We start from the raw sequence: 13002 nt of genomic DNA on the forward strand, positions 1-13002 counted from the left end.
CCTGGGGTGGAATCCCATGATTCTTCCACTCTTAGACTGGGCCCAGGCTACAGTCCCTTATGCACTACCTGTGATTACTCAGTAAGCCCAACCTCTGGTGACTGGGGTTCCCCCTAGCTCCAAAACCTTGCTTCCCCCACTAGCAAATGTAACTCTTTATATGTACAATCAAAGTCCTCTGTCTGCCCTGTGTCTCTGGAACCTGATTAAGTCTGCTCCAGCTACAGACTGCAAGCTGGTGGTCGGCGGTATCAACGTCTGATGACCGACCTAAAAGCATCAGCAAGGCCACCTGACTGTTTGTCCAGTCACCAGGAGGAGATCAAAAAATAAGAGCAGTGCCATCCCCATGCCATATGCATACCTAATGCCAGGTTGATAGAGTTGGGGGCTAAACTTTAAAGCTGTTGGTTCTCTGCATTGTCCTTTAAGTATCAGGGGGCTATCTGAAGCAATTTCTTGCATATGTGCAACAAACTTCTGCTTGAATTAACCCCATGTAATCCTACAGCAAATACCACAATAACTATGGAGCACATAATATTCATAAAATATTACAGATAGTACTCATGTGCTATTTGCATCCTTCTGCTTGTTGAAAGACACCTGAACTTGGTTTAAGAATCTGAACTGATCTCTATTTTCCAGGAAAACAAAATAAGAGGTTCTGTAAATTCAGAAATTTAAGTATCTAGGATGGATGCATGAATAGATAAGATATATCACTATCTTTTTCACAAAAGGGGCCAAATCCTGGAGCCCTCATCGCAGTCCATAGGATTTCAGTGGGAGTTTCGCATCAGTAAGGACTTATGGGGTTTGGCCCAAGGTTGAGTGGATTCTTCTGATCCTTATCCCTATCCATTGCCCTAATTCTTCTTCTTCTTTATTGGAACTGCAGTAGTCCCTAAAGCAGGGCTTAAATTCTCATAGAATATTTCCTGGAGCCCCACACGTGCCCTGCCCCCATTCTCCAGCTACCAGACAAACAAAAAGCTACTCGAGGAGGCTCCACAGTGGTATCATGATGTATTCATACTTTTTTTTCCCTTCCCTGACGTTGCTCCTCCAACGTGTCTTCCTTTCCCGATCCAAGGTCTCACATATGGCTCAGCATTGAACATCATGAGAAGTAGTCCTACCAAGCTCATGAAAAGTAGTGTTGATATGGTCTGCATTTTTAAAGATGATCGCAAAAGGATCATGATTATGTTCATGTGCAAGAAACTCTGTTCACATTCGCTTGATGCCATCGGTATGATATTGACGTACTTTACAAGAGATTTGACGGGGTCTGGCATTGCCTTCTGGTGACTGTCCTTGTACTCTCTGAATCTACACACTACCGCTATCTACACACTACCGCAGAGAGCCTGGACTTCGTGTTCTCCATGGAGTATGTTGGCATCCTGCAGCCAGTTCCTAGGATATAGAAATTTGACATCAGCAGCATGTTGCTTTTTAGTTTTGTCTCTGAGCCTATGCTGCTGCTGGTTTTCCAAACTTCTGTAGAATTGGGATTGGTTGCCTGACGTGATGCCTTCTGTGTTTGTTTTCAGCGCGATGCCCTGAAATTCCATTGCAGCTTTGGCTTCTCATGCAAACCTCTCCTGCTCCCCTGTTTCTTGCACTCTCTGTTCAAAAACACAAATCTGCCTCAGAATTTTGTCTTGTGCACTTTGGATATTGATTTCCCTGGACTGGAGCTCAAGTGACAGTTCCACCAACTCTTCTTGAGCGTTAGAAAATATGGCCAGGTTGAGTACAAATGATGCAGATGTCAGGTGTTTCTGGAGTCCACTGAACATGTCTTTTTCTTTACCTTGTGCTTCCACTGACTGCTGGAAGTGAAGAAAGAGAGCACGGTAATTCTTCCAGACCGCTTTCACTGCATGGCTACTCGATGCAACCCATTTTGTTCCCAGACCACACCCAATTTTCCAGATTTCTACATGCAAAGTGCTGCATTTTCTTGAAGTTCCCTTGCACTTTTAGGGAAGGCATGGTACAGGGAGCAGAGTTTGTCCATAAGCACTTTAAAGTGGTCGACTCCATAAATGTCCTGCATGACAGTGTGACTGGAGTTCCAAGAGGTGGGCAGAGCAGTGCCAGACAGTTACCTTTGGAATAGGCAGCTGTATCAGAGTAGCCACTCTGCTCTTCTGACCTAGCAGGACTACAGCTCCACCACAAGCAAAAGCCACCAAGTGCTCCTTTAAGTAAGCCTCTGCATCCAACTTTTGCAGCAACTTCTGATACTGGTTGAGGCATCAGTGACTGGAAGCTGGATTAGGTCAACAAACATGTTCATAGGCTGCTCCATCTCCTCTGTTGCAAACTGTATGTAGACGATAAGAGTGGAAGCCTGGCTCAAAGTCGTTGACTCATCAACCACTACTGCGACTTTGCACTTACAAAACAGAGTATTTACACATATAATTTCTTCATGTCCTCCACAATGTGGTGCTGTATGCTAGCACAGGTGACGTTTGAGTGCAAAATTCGCCCCATATTTAGTCCATTTATCTTCTGCAGATCAAATTCTGTTTCAAAATCATAGGAGGGATGATTTTGTTTCACCAGTTTGTACATAGTACGGAATGCTCTGCACGTAGCTTCAGTATGCTGTGACTGCCCTTGCACTTCACATGCTATCAATTTATCTTTCTCTGCCTCACCCTGAATACTTTTTGTGGCTTTGTGACTCTCTGAGACCTTGTGCTCATAGATCTTTTCCCTCAGAGACGTCCTTTGTTTTAATTTGCTGTCCCCATTGTTTGAAATATCAGAATTAGCCCATGCTTTAACAATCTTCAAACCACAACCTCTGCTCATAACGCCGAGAGACTGTACTTTTGCGCAGCTGCTGCAACCCAGCTTCCCTTTTCTAACCTTTAGCCATGGGTTTTTTTTCACAAAAATCCTTGTTTGTTGGCTGTGTGACCAACACAGCGGTAAGTCACTCCCACCACATTCCAGTTTGTCGCTGTGTTCTTCTTGCTCCTCAGGGGTGCTCTGCACTGCTTCTTCATGCTGATCCATAACAGTGCCACTAACTTCCCCACTGTCCTCTGAATCAGTTTCTTCTTTCTTGAAAAAAAAAATTAGTGATTTTATTTTTTTGACTTGTTGGGAAACTGAGAACTGTACACAGAAATCAACCACACACAAATCAGGTGTGATCACCCCGTGACCTTCGCCCTTGTTTATTACATCAGAAAGACGTGCTTGTTTATATTCTGTGTTAGCCACCCATATCCATGGTCTGCCAGCCTACAAGGGCTCCAGCTGCTCTCCATATACAGTATGTAAATATATTAATTTGTCATAATTACCACAAAAATAAATTGCACAGTACTCACAAAAATAAATTGTCTCACAATTATTATTATTTACACCAGGGGTTCTCAACCATTTTTCTTCCTGAGGTTCCCCCCTCTCCCTGCTGCCAACATGCTATTAAAAACTCCAGGGCCCAGCTGGGATGGGGAGGGGCTCTGGGATTCAGGCCCACAGGGCATGCTGTGGACCCCCAGAAACCATCTCGTACCCCCCCCCCCGAGGGCCATTGACCCCTCCAGTTGAGAACTGTTGGTTTATACCACATAACAGCATCAGACTGGAGTCAAGGTTTGAAAAATATTTACCAGAGCTCCACTCTGGACAGCTCTGGCTGAATTTAAGACCTGCCCTAGAGGCAACAGTCCTATTCTACAAACACATAACAAGAGAGTTTCGCGCCCCCCCAGCAAAGAGTTTTACTACTGGTTTCCATTTCCCTGTAGGAACAAAGTAGATACATAAATATTAATTTAACACCAGTTCAGTTTAGATTCACTCATTCAGACTGACAAACCAATTTCTACCTGTCACTATGATTCAGTTCTATTTGATTTTCTCTTCAAGTGTTCCTCTAAGCAACAAATCTAGCAACAAGAACAGGAGTACAAATCTAGCTGGTTTCTATGACAGCCACCTAGCTGACTTTATATAGAATCATACAGTCACAGAAATGTAGGGCTAGAGGGGACCTTGAGCCAGCCCCTGTGCCAAGGCAGCACCTAGTAAACCTAGACCATCCCTGACAGGTGTTTGTCCAACCTGTTCTTAAAAACCCTCATTAATGGGGATGTCACAACTACTCTTGGAAGCCTATTCCACTACTTAACTATCCTTATAGTTTGCAAGTTTTTCCGAATGTCTAATCTAAATTTCCCTTGCTGCAGATTAAGCCCATTACTACTTCTCCTACCTTCAGTGGACATGCAGAACAATTGATCACAGTCCCCTTTATAACAGCCCTTAACATATTTGAAGATTTATCAGGTAACCTCTAAGTCAGCTTTTCTCAAGACTAAATATGCCCACTTTTTTTTAACCTCATTAGTCAGGTTTTCTAAACCTTTTATCATTTTTTATTGCTCTCCTCTCAACTCTCCAGTTTGTCCACATCTTTGCAAAAGTGTGACATCAAGAATTGGACACAGTACTCCTGCTGAGGCCGCTCCACTGCCAACTAGAGCAGGACAATTATCTCCTGTATCTTATAACAGTCCTGTTAATACACCCCAGGATGATGATAGCCTTTTTCACAGCTGCACCACATTGTTAACTCATGGTCAATTTGTGATCCACTATAACTCTCTGCGACCCATGCTGGCAAAGGGGCACAGAGGGGCTGCATAGAGGGTACAGGTATCTCCCAAGTGTGGCATGTATATTCTAATTTGCCAGAGAGGCTCAAGAGAGGTCTCTAATAAAAGCTTATGTCAGTCTGATCCTCATAATTGTTGTGAGCTATATGTACGGGTGATATTTAAGGAGTTGTGTACATGTACTGAAAATATGTTTTAAAGTCTGTCACCAACCAAAGAGAAAAGCAGGTTGTCTTCCAGATAGGAGATTAAGATGTGTGTGTCTGTTGAAATGTAAATTAATCATTTTGTAAGCCAACACTATGGCAGCCCCATTTACATATAGAGTCCACAGGACAGGAGCACACAGGAAAAAGCAAGCCATAGGGTTTTGTCTGGCCGTGAACAAAGATTATGAACTTTGGGAATATAAAGAGAAGGGGAAAAAGACACCCCTTTAACCTGCACCTAGGAAGTAAACATCCCAGCTGGGCCCTGGAGTTTTTAATAGCATGTTGGCAGGAGGGAGAGGGGAGAAACCTCAGAAAGAAAAATGGTTGAGAAGCCCTGGTGTAAAGAAAAATAATTGTGAGAAAATGAAATCACAACCAGTCCCGGTTCAAATGCTGCAGAAGACATTTGGAGTGAGAGAGGCTCGCTTTCTGTCTAAAGATGTTTAAGTGTAGTCTCTAGAAAGGATGTTATACTTTCGTTTTATATGTAACATGTTTGTTTCATTTATTTTTACTCACTATCTCTTAATAAAATGTATGATTGTTTTCACGATAAATAGTTCTAAGTGCTGATCTTGAGCTGAACCAAGTAAGCTGGTGTGTACGTTGTCCCCTTGGGGACAGCAGGCCTGGGCATGCCGTGAGCGTTCGGTGGAGAAGGGGCTGCACACTACTACAGAACACTTCAAAGGGGCTTGGGACCAACTACACCTATTGTTAACCTGCAAGGCAAAGTAAGGGCTGACAGAGCCCAGAGGAGATTGTTCCAGCTAACAGACTGGAGGTGTTCAGGGAGCTTACACCCAGTTAAACATAAACAAGTCTCTCTCTCTCTCCCTCTCTCTCTCTGGAGGCAAGGGGGTTAACTAGGTGACACTCAGTCCTGGGCATCCCAAGAATGAACTAACCTAACGAACATACCAGATCCATGATAGGCAGTATTGCTGCCTACCCAGTTATTCCCCATTGTGTGCATTGGATTTTCTTTTCTAAGTGTCAGACTTTGCACTAGAGAAGGGCAAACATAGCACATATCTTTAAAAAGGGGAACAAAGAGGATGCAGGAAATCTTGCTGATTTCAGATTAATTTTCTAATTCGTCAGGGTGGTCCTGAATTCTAATGCTGCCCTCCAAAGTGCTTGTAACCCCTCCCAGCTTGGTGTCATCTGCAGATTGTATAAGCATAACCGTCCACTCCATTATCCAAGTCATTAATACAAATATTGAATAGTACCTGACCTTGGGTAGACCCCTGCAGCACCCCACTATATATGTCCTCCCAGTTTGAACCCAGTGAACCACTGATAAGTACTCTGAGTGTGGTTTCTCAACCACTTATGCACCCACCTGATGGTATTTTCGTCTTCACCACATTTCCCTAGTTTGCTTATGAGAATGTCATGTGGGACTGTGTCAAAAGCCTTTCTAAAGTCCAGATATGTCACATCTACTGCTTCTCCTTCATCCACTAAGCCAGTAACGCTGTCAAAGAAGAATATTAGATTGGTTTGGCATGATTTGTTCTTGATAAATCTGGGCTGGCTATTCCTTATAACCCTGTTATTCTCTAGGCATTTACAGATTGTTTAATAATTTGGTCCACTAACTTTCCAGGTATTGAAGTTAGGCTAACTGGTCTATAATTCCCTGCATCCTCTTTGTTCCCCTTTTTAAAGACAGGTGCTGTGTTTGTCCTTCTTTAGTCCTCACCTGTCCTCCATGAGTTCTTAGATAACTGCTAAAGGTTCCGAGCTTGCTTCAGCTAGTTCCATAAGTACCCTAGGATGAACTTCATCAGTTCCTGCCAGCTTGAATACATCTAACTATCTAAATATTCTTTAACCTGTTCTTTCCCTATATTGGTTTCTGTTCCTTAGCTACCAGTTCTCTGAGTTTGTTAAAATCTGCTTTATTAAATTCCATTGTCCTTATTCTGCTGCTCTCACTCCTTCCTTTCCTCAGAGAGATTAAATCTATTGTTCTATGATCACTTTCACCTGAATTTCACCTTCAGATTCGCAACCTATTCCTTCCTGTTGGTCAGAATCAAACTTAAAATGGCTTCCTCCCCCCATTACTTCCTTCTTTTCTGAAACAAAAAGTTGTCCCTAATACATTCCAAGAACTTCCCGGACATTTTGTGTTTTGCCACATTACTTTTCAAACAGATGTCCTGCATCTGTACTGTATCACCTTGTGGTGTGATCCTGTCAACTCTTACCAGCTCAGCAGTACTGGGCTACATCTGTATATAGATGGGACACCTATAAGGAATATGGAAGTGGTGCTCGTGAATCAGAGGGTGGCACTCTTCCCCCTGAATCAGTACTGAACAAAACACCCTAGTGTCATAATAGGGATATTGTGCTGTGGAAACGACTATCTTTTAGGGAGTTATAAAACTGATTGCCTGGCTTCTGGTCATGAGGGTAGGAATTTTAACCCTGGTGTTCAAGCCAAATTCCAATTTTGGTAATTTAATTCTATCTACCTGAATTCCCCCAGCAATTTCATTTGGATATGATATTCTTCTTCACTTGTGTGAAAGTGTTGTGTAGAATTGCTGTGCACTGAGAACAGCTGCTGCATTTCATCTAAGAGGTTGGTTGCATTTTCGTGATGGTTAATCCTACATTAGCTGAACCCTGGTTCACTGGATATCTTGATTATTTGAAAGTCAGATTTGTTCCTACACATTTGATTGCATCTTTCATCCTATGAAGTTCCTAAATTCCACAGAATGAACTACAAAGGTTTCCAGCCCTGTTTAGCTTAGGTGCTCTGCAGGACTGGCTCCTCCATAGCTTAGGAACAATGCATGGCTAGCACACTTATGTAATTCAGTTTTGAGGAGCTACTAAGGGAGAAAGTAGATGAATGTTTATAACTGGATGAGCTCTCTGACCCTAAGTACTGACTTCAAAGTTAGAAGGACTGGTCCCCCTGTTACCTGAAGTTTTCAGATGTTGCTCAGGTTTGTCCTGTGTATGTCTTATTCACTTAGCTCTCACTGTCTGTATCCATACTACGGAGTTTCTGTTACCATCTTTTCTGCTCCACTGATGGTAGAAACAGTGGGGACAGGATTCCTGGCAGCTGCTGATGTTGTAAGCAGAGTGTCATGAAGATCTTCTCTGGGCAGTGGTGTGTAGAAGTAAAGATCCTAAGCAGGTCATGGTGCTTAAAATGCTGTCAGCCAGCAGTGTCGTGTATGTACTTACAATCTCATTGTGATCACCACCGGCGGAGCTATAAGCTGGTAGCAACAGTGGAAAATTTTATCAAACATGTCCTACTTCACAAGGCCAGTAGTTTTGTGAGGTTAAATTAGTTAACGTTGGTAAAATTGATTTGAGATGCTCAGACAAAAAACATAACTGAAATGCGAAGTACCATCAGACACTGTCTGGTTCTTGCCAGATATCATTTAACTGTTAACAAAGATCCTTCACAAATTCATTACCTTGCAGTCTTCACTTTGATTCCTGTTTGGCATTATCCTGTCTCAGGAAACTGAGACAGGACATCTGCTACATAATTAACATACACATAAATCAAAACAATATGTTTGCAGAGAACTTTTTACATCCTCACAATTATCTGTATGCGACAGGATTTATGTCCTCTTGTTTGATAGCATGGGAAGGGACAAATCTGCCAGAACCTTCCTCTGAAATATGTTGAATGAAAGAATAAATAGCTGCCTGAAACAATATTGTCAAGATTATTATATTCACTATTCTCAAAAAACAGGTTTTCCTGGAAGTTCACTTGATATGAAAAGGTTTTGAAAAAAGTCTCAAAGTATGATTCTACTCTTAAAAGTGACTCTGGATTGAGAGGACATAAAGGTGGCCCTCTAGATTCTGAGGGCACAGAATCTGACCTGCTGAGTTTACAAGTAGTAATATATTGTTATTATTTATTTTTTAAAAAGAAAAGGAGTACTTGTGGCACCTTAGAGACTAACCAATTTATTTGAGCATGAGCTTTCGTGAGCTACAGCTCACTTCATCGGATGCAGTGAGCTGTAGCTCACGAAAGCTCATGCTCAAATAAATTGGTTAGTCTCTAAGGTGCCACAAGTACTCCTTTTCTTTTTGCGAATACAGACTAACACGGCTGTTACTCTGAAACCTATTTATTTTTTCTCACTGTCGGTCCTGAAAACACATCCTGTATTTTTAGAGGCCAGCTGTTTTCTTTCTGCCTTCTCGTGCATCTCCAGAACCCCTAAACTAACTGAACTCTACCGAAGGTATTTCTAGGACAACCGTCACCCATTATTTTCAGGTAAACACCTTGAGTGAGATTCAGCAGGTGGAAATTTCATGAGTATTTCAGACGACGTGCAAGCCAGAATAGAATCCAACTGATGCTCACAGTGCTGGCTGGGCTCTGGGGTGCTACCAGGAGTAAAAAGTAGTTGAACTCATATTTTATGTCACTGAAGGGAGATTTGACTAGGAATAAATGCAAGGAGAGGTTCTTTTGCTACAGAAATACCTTTTGGGGGTCATTTTTTCTCATCATAACTGAACAGTAAAAGACTAGCATTTGGTATGAATATCAATAGAGTTCAAAGACTACCATGATAAAAAGTACTTAGAAGCTGAAGGGGCAATAAATAAATAAATAAATCCAAGTTGCAGGAACCAGGAATGTTTAAAGATCACTGATATGTGCTGGGACTTTCATAATGTAACTGAATTGAAGAACAGGGCTACCTTTTTAATGACATCTATGCCTAGCGTCATACAAGACTAGGACACTTCAGCATATGCTTGGAAAGTCCCAGACCATACTGGCCCTCGACTTTGGTAGTTCTGCTTTCAGAGTGCACTGAGGTCCTCCTTAGGTGTCTTTTCTGGTATACTTTTTCTACCTCCTTGGCATGATTCTGGACTTGCTGCAGTGGCCAAGTGGAGACAGAAATCCACTAGGCAATTGCTACCATTAAACACCTTTTTTTCTTCTAAAATAATCATTAGGCTAGACTATTTTCTCAAAATGTTCAGAATAGGAAGTAAGTTCATAGAAATGAGATAAATGCAATTCACTGGGCTGATCAATTCAGAAAACAGTTCTTTCTGAATTGGACTAATATAGAAGACCTTGTCTTGTACACAGATGTGAAGTCTTGCTAAAAAAGCAACCTCAAATGAGTTCTTTTTGCATACCAAGCAGTATCCAAATGTACATCTGAAGGACTCAAAGATTTTCCTTTTTCAAGAAAGTGATACTGGTTTTTATTTAATGACAGGAGATGTGGAGCTTCCTCAGACAACAGAACTGTTTTTGCTGATGAGCTAAAATATATACAAATACTGTATGCAGAGTTTAGTCTGAATAGTCAATTCAAAGGATGAATTACTAATGAATTTCAAAAAGAACAGGAGGACTTGTGGCACCTTAGAGACTAACCAATTTATTTGAGCATAAGTTTTCGTGAGCTACAGCTCACTTCATCGCAAGTCCTCCTTTTCTTTGTGCAGATACAGGCTAACACGGCTGCTACTCTGAAACCTAATGAATTTCAGTTGCTGAAAAATTTAGAAGAACTGGACATATCGAAAAATGTGGGAAATAAATACAACTAAGATATATTGGCAGCAGATGTAACATAAGTATATGTGTTCATTTAAAAAAAACCCAGCAATGGTCATTTTAAAAATAACATTCTACAGGTGAATTTTATTTTTACATTTTCCAAACGTAGGGCTCTTCTCCCAAACTCAAATCTTCATTTCATTCTGTAGTCCGTCATTAAAATAAATCTCTTGCTTTTCCCATTTTCTTCTAAGCAGGAAACTAAATTAACATTCTTTCTAGTTAGTGATGAGAAATATGTTTAACCTACTAACAAGTACAATTTCTTATTCGTATTCATCCATAATCACCTGAACATCAAAACAAAAGATACTCCTCTTACTGACCATGAATTTTGCAGTTTTTGTATAAACACACTGTTAAAGAATGTGTTCAACCAACATTTTTAATGTTTTTAGTATAATTTGACTTTTTTCTCTGATCCAGTTACCCTTATCTGTATCCCCAAAATATTCTGTGCTGTTCCAGTGCGTAACTGATTCAAGTAGTGAAGAAGGGTTGCTCTTCTAGACGTATAGTTTGGAGTCTTGTTTATTTTATATTGATTTATAAACAAAACATTAAATGTGGCACATACTTAAGTATGCATGGTGTTATCTATTCCTTCCGTAGCAGATGCTTTCCCTAGTACAGGAAAAGTAAGATAGGAAACAAAGAAAACAATTCATAAAAATAGTCAACACATGAGAGAGAAATACTGGGCCACCATTTTTTAATACACAGTTTAGGCTGACTGGCCCTTATTCTCCTCTGAGCTAAACCGGTATGACACCATTATAATTCCACTGACTTCATTGAACTTACTCCTGACTTGCATCACAGTAATATAAGGGAGAATCAGGCTTACTTAGAGCCAGTTCCAGAAAGGAGTGGGGTTCCAGCAGGCGGGGATTTCCTCCCCAACACGTCCAGTCCAGACAGGCTGCTCATCACCATCAGTGGCTTGATTCCAACTGGAGGCTCTCTTTCTTTGCTAATAGGAAGCATCTTTCCAGTCCTCTGTAAAACTACATGGCCCTCAGCGCAGGGTAGGGCTACAGAGGAACTATAAACCTATAGACCAGAACTATTTCAGACTAGGGGAGATTGTTCCAGAGCTGAGAACCCCATATAGAAAACTCTCTACCAGCACTTTCCTAGATCAAAAGTGATCAAGCTCAAGCTCATCACACCTGTGCTAGTAACGCAAGAGAACAGACATGGTTTCTTAAGTAGGAAGGTCTCAAACCATTTAGGACTTTATAGATAACTCATTCCCTTTTACCCACGTATCTAGATCTATGCATGTAGGCAATATATACAGTCAGAATGCTAGTAGTATCTACCATGCAGCCCAGAAACTGAGCTTATAGGAGTGAAATTTGAATTTTAAAAATAATTACAATTTATAACTGTAAATCATTTAAATTGTGCAGAGTAAGTATGGAGGAATGATTTTTTTTTTCATTTTTACAGGAAGCCCAAAGAGTTCAATAAATGCATTGAGGAGGCCACATAGAGTGATAGCAGCTTTTCTGATTCTATTCCTGTTGAGATGAGATCTCACGCACTGGGGATCCTGGACGCTGAACTGCTAATTTTGTTATCACACTAAATGCCCTCAGGGAAACACATGAACCAAAATTCATCTTCCTCTGTGGGTACAGGACTCTGGTGAAAGAGGATTTGAAACATCTCTTGTAAACTGCACTAGGATATTTAAAATCGTTTGCTCAGAATTATTTTTGCCAATCAGTCCCTTGATTCTGTTACTTTCCGGTCCTTTAAGTCATCTCCCTGGAACAGCTGGGTGGTTGTGAGTTCCAAATTTGCCTGGCTAGTTAACCCTGGTTAACGTAGGGATTGAGAATAAAAGGCTGAGGTCATGCCAATGAATATAGCTTTGTGGTACTACTTCTAAAGCTTCAGTCTGATGATCTTGAGTGATTTCATGCAATAATGTCTGGGAAATATCTCCAACTACACTTAATTAGAGAAAAAGAACCTCTGTCCAGTGGTACAATTACAAAAGTAGAACTTTATCATCTGGGAAATACAATTTATCATCACCGCCTGTGATGCCATGTTTGCAGGTATGGGGATATAATTTTATTGAGTAGCAGTGTGTCAATAAAGGATTTTTTTGGTTTACTGGCAATTAAAAAAAAATATTTTGGATCAACCTGAAAATGAAATAGTGGTGAATCGATATGTCTAAGTTTTGTTTTAAATCGAACAAAACATTTCATTTCAATTTTGAGCTTTTTTGTTTAAAAATTTTTAAACTAAAATTTAAAGGAAATTTCAAAATGGAAAGTTGTTTTGAATCAAAAAAATTGAGAAGTTTCATTTTGTAAATGCCAAAAAGAAACATTTCAATTGTTAGGTATTTTGGGGGAGTCGGGGTTTGACCACAAAATTCAGTGAAATCAACAAAAAATCACAAAATGTTTCAACTTACCCAAATCTGCATTTTAAAAACAAAAGTCAATTTTTGCCCCAACTATGTTGTTGTGACCTATACCGAGTATCTGACTTTTTTACA

Source organism: Natator depressus, chromosome 3 (assembly GCF_965152275.1).
Source record: "Natator depressus isolate rNatDep1 chromosome 3, rNatDep2.hap1, whole genome shotgun sequence".
NCBI lineage: Eukaryota > Metazoa > Chordata > Testudines > Cheloniidae > Natator > Natator depressus.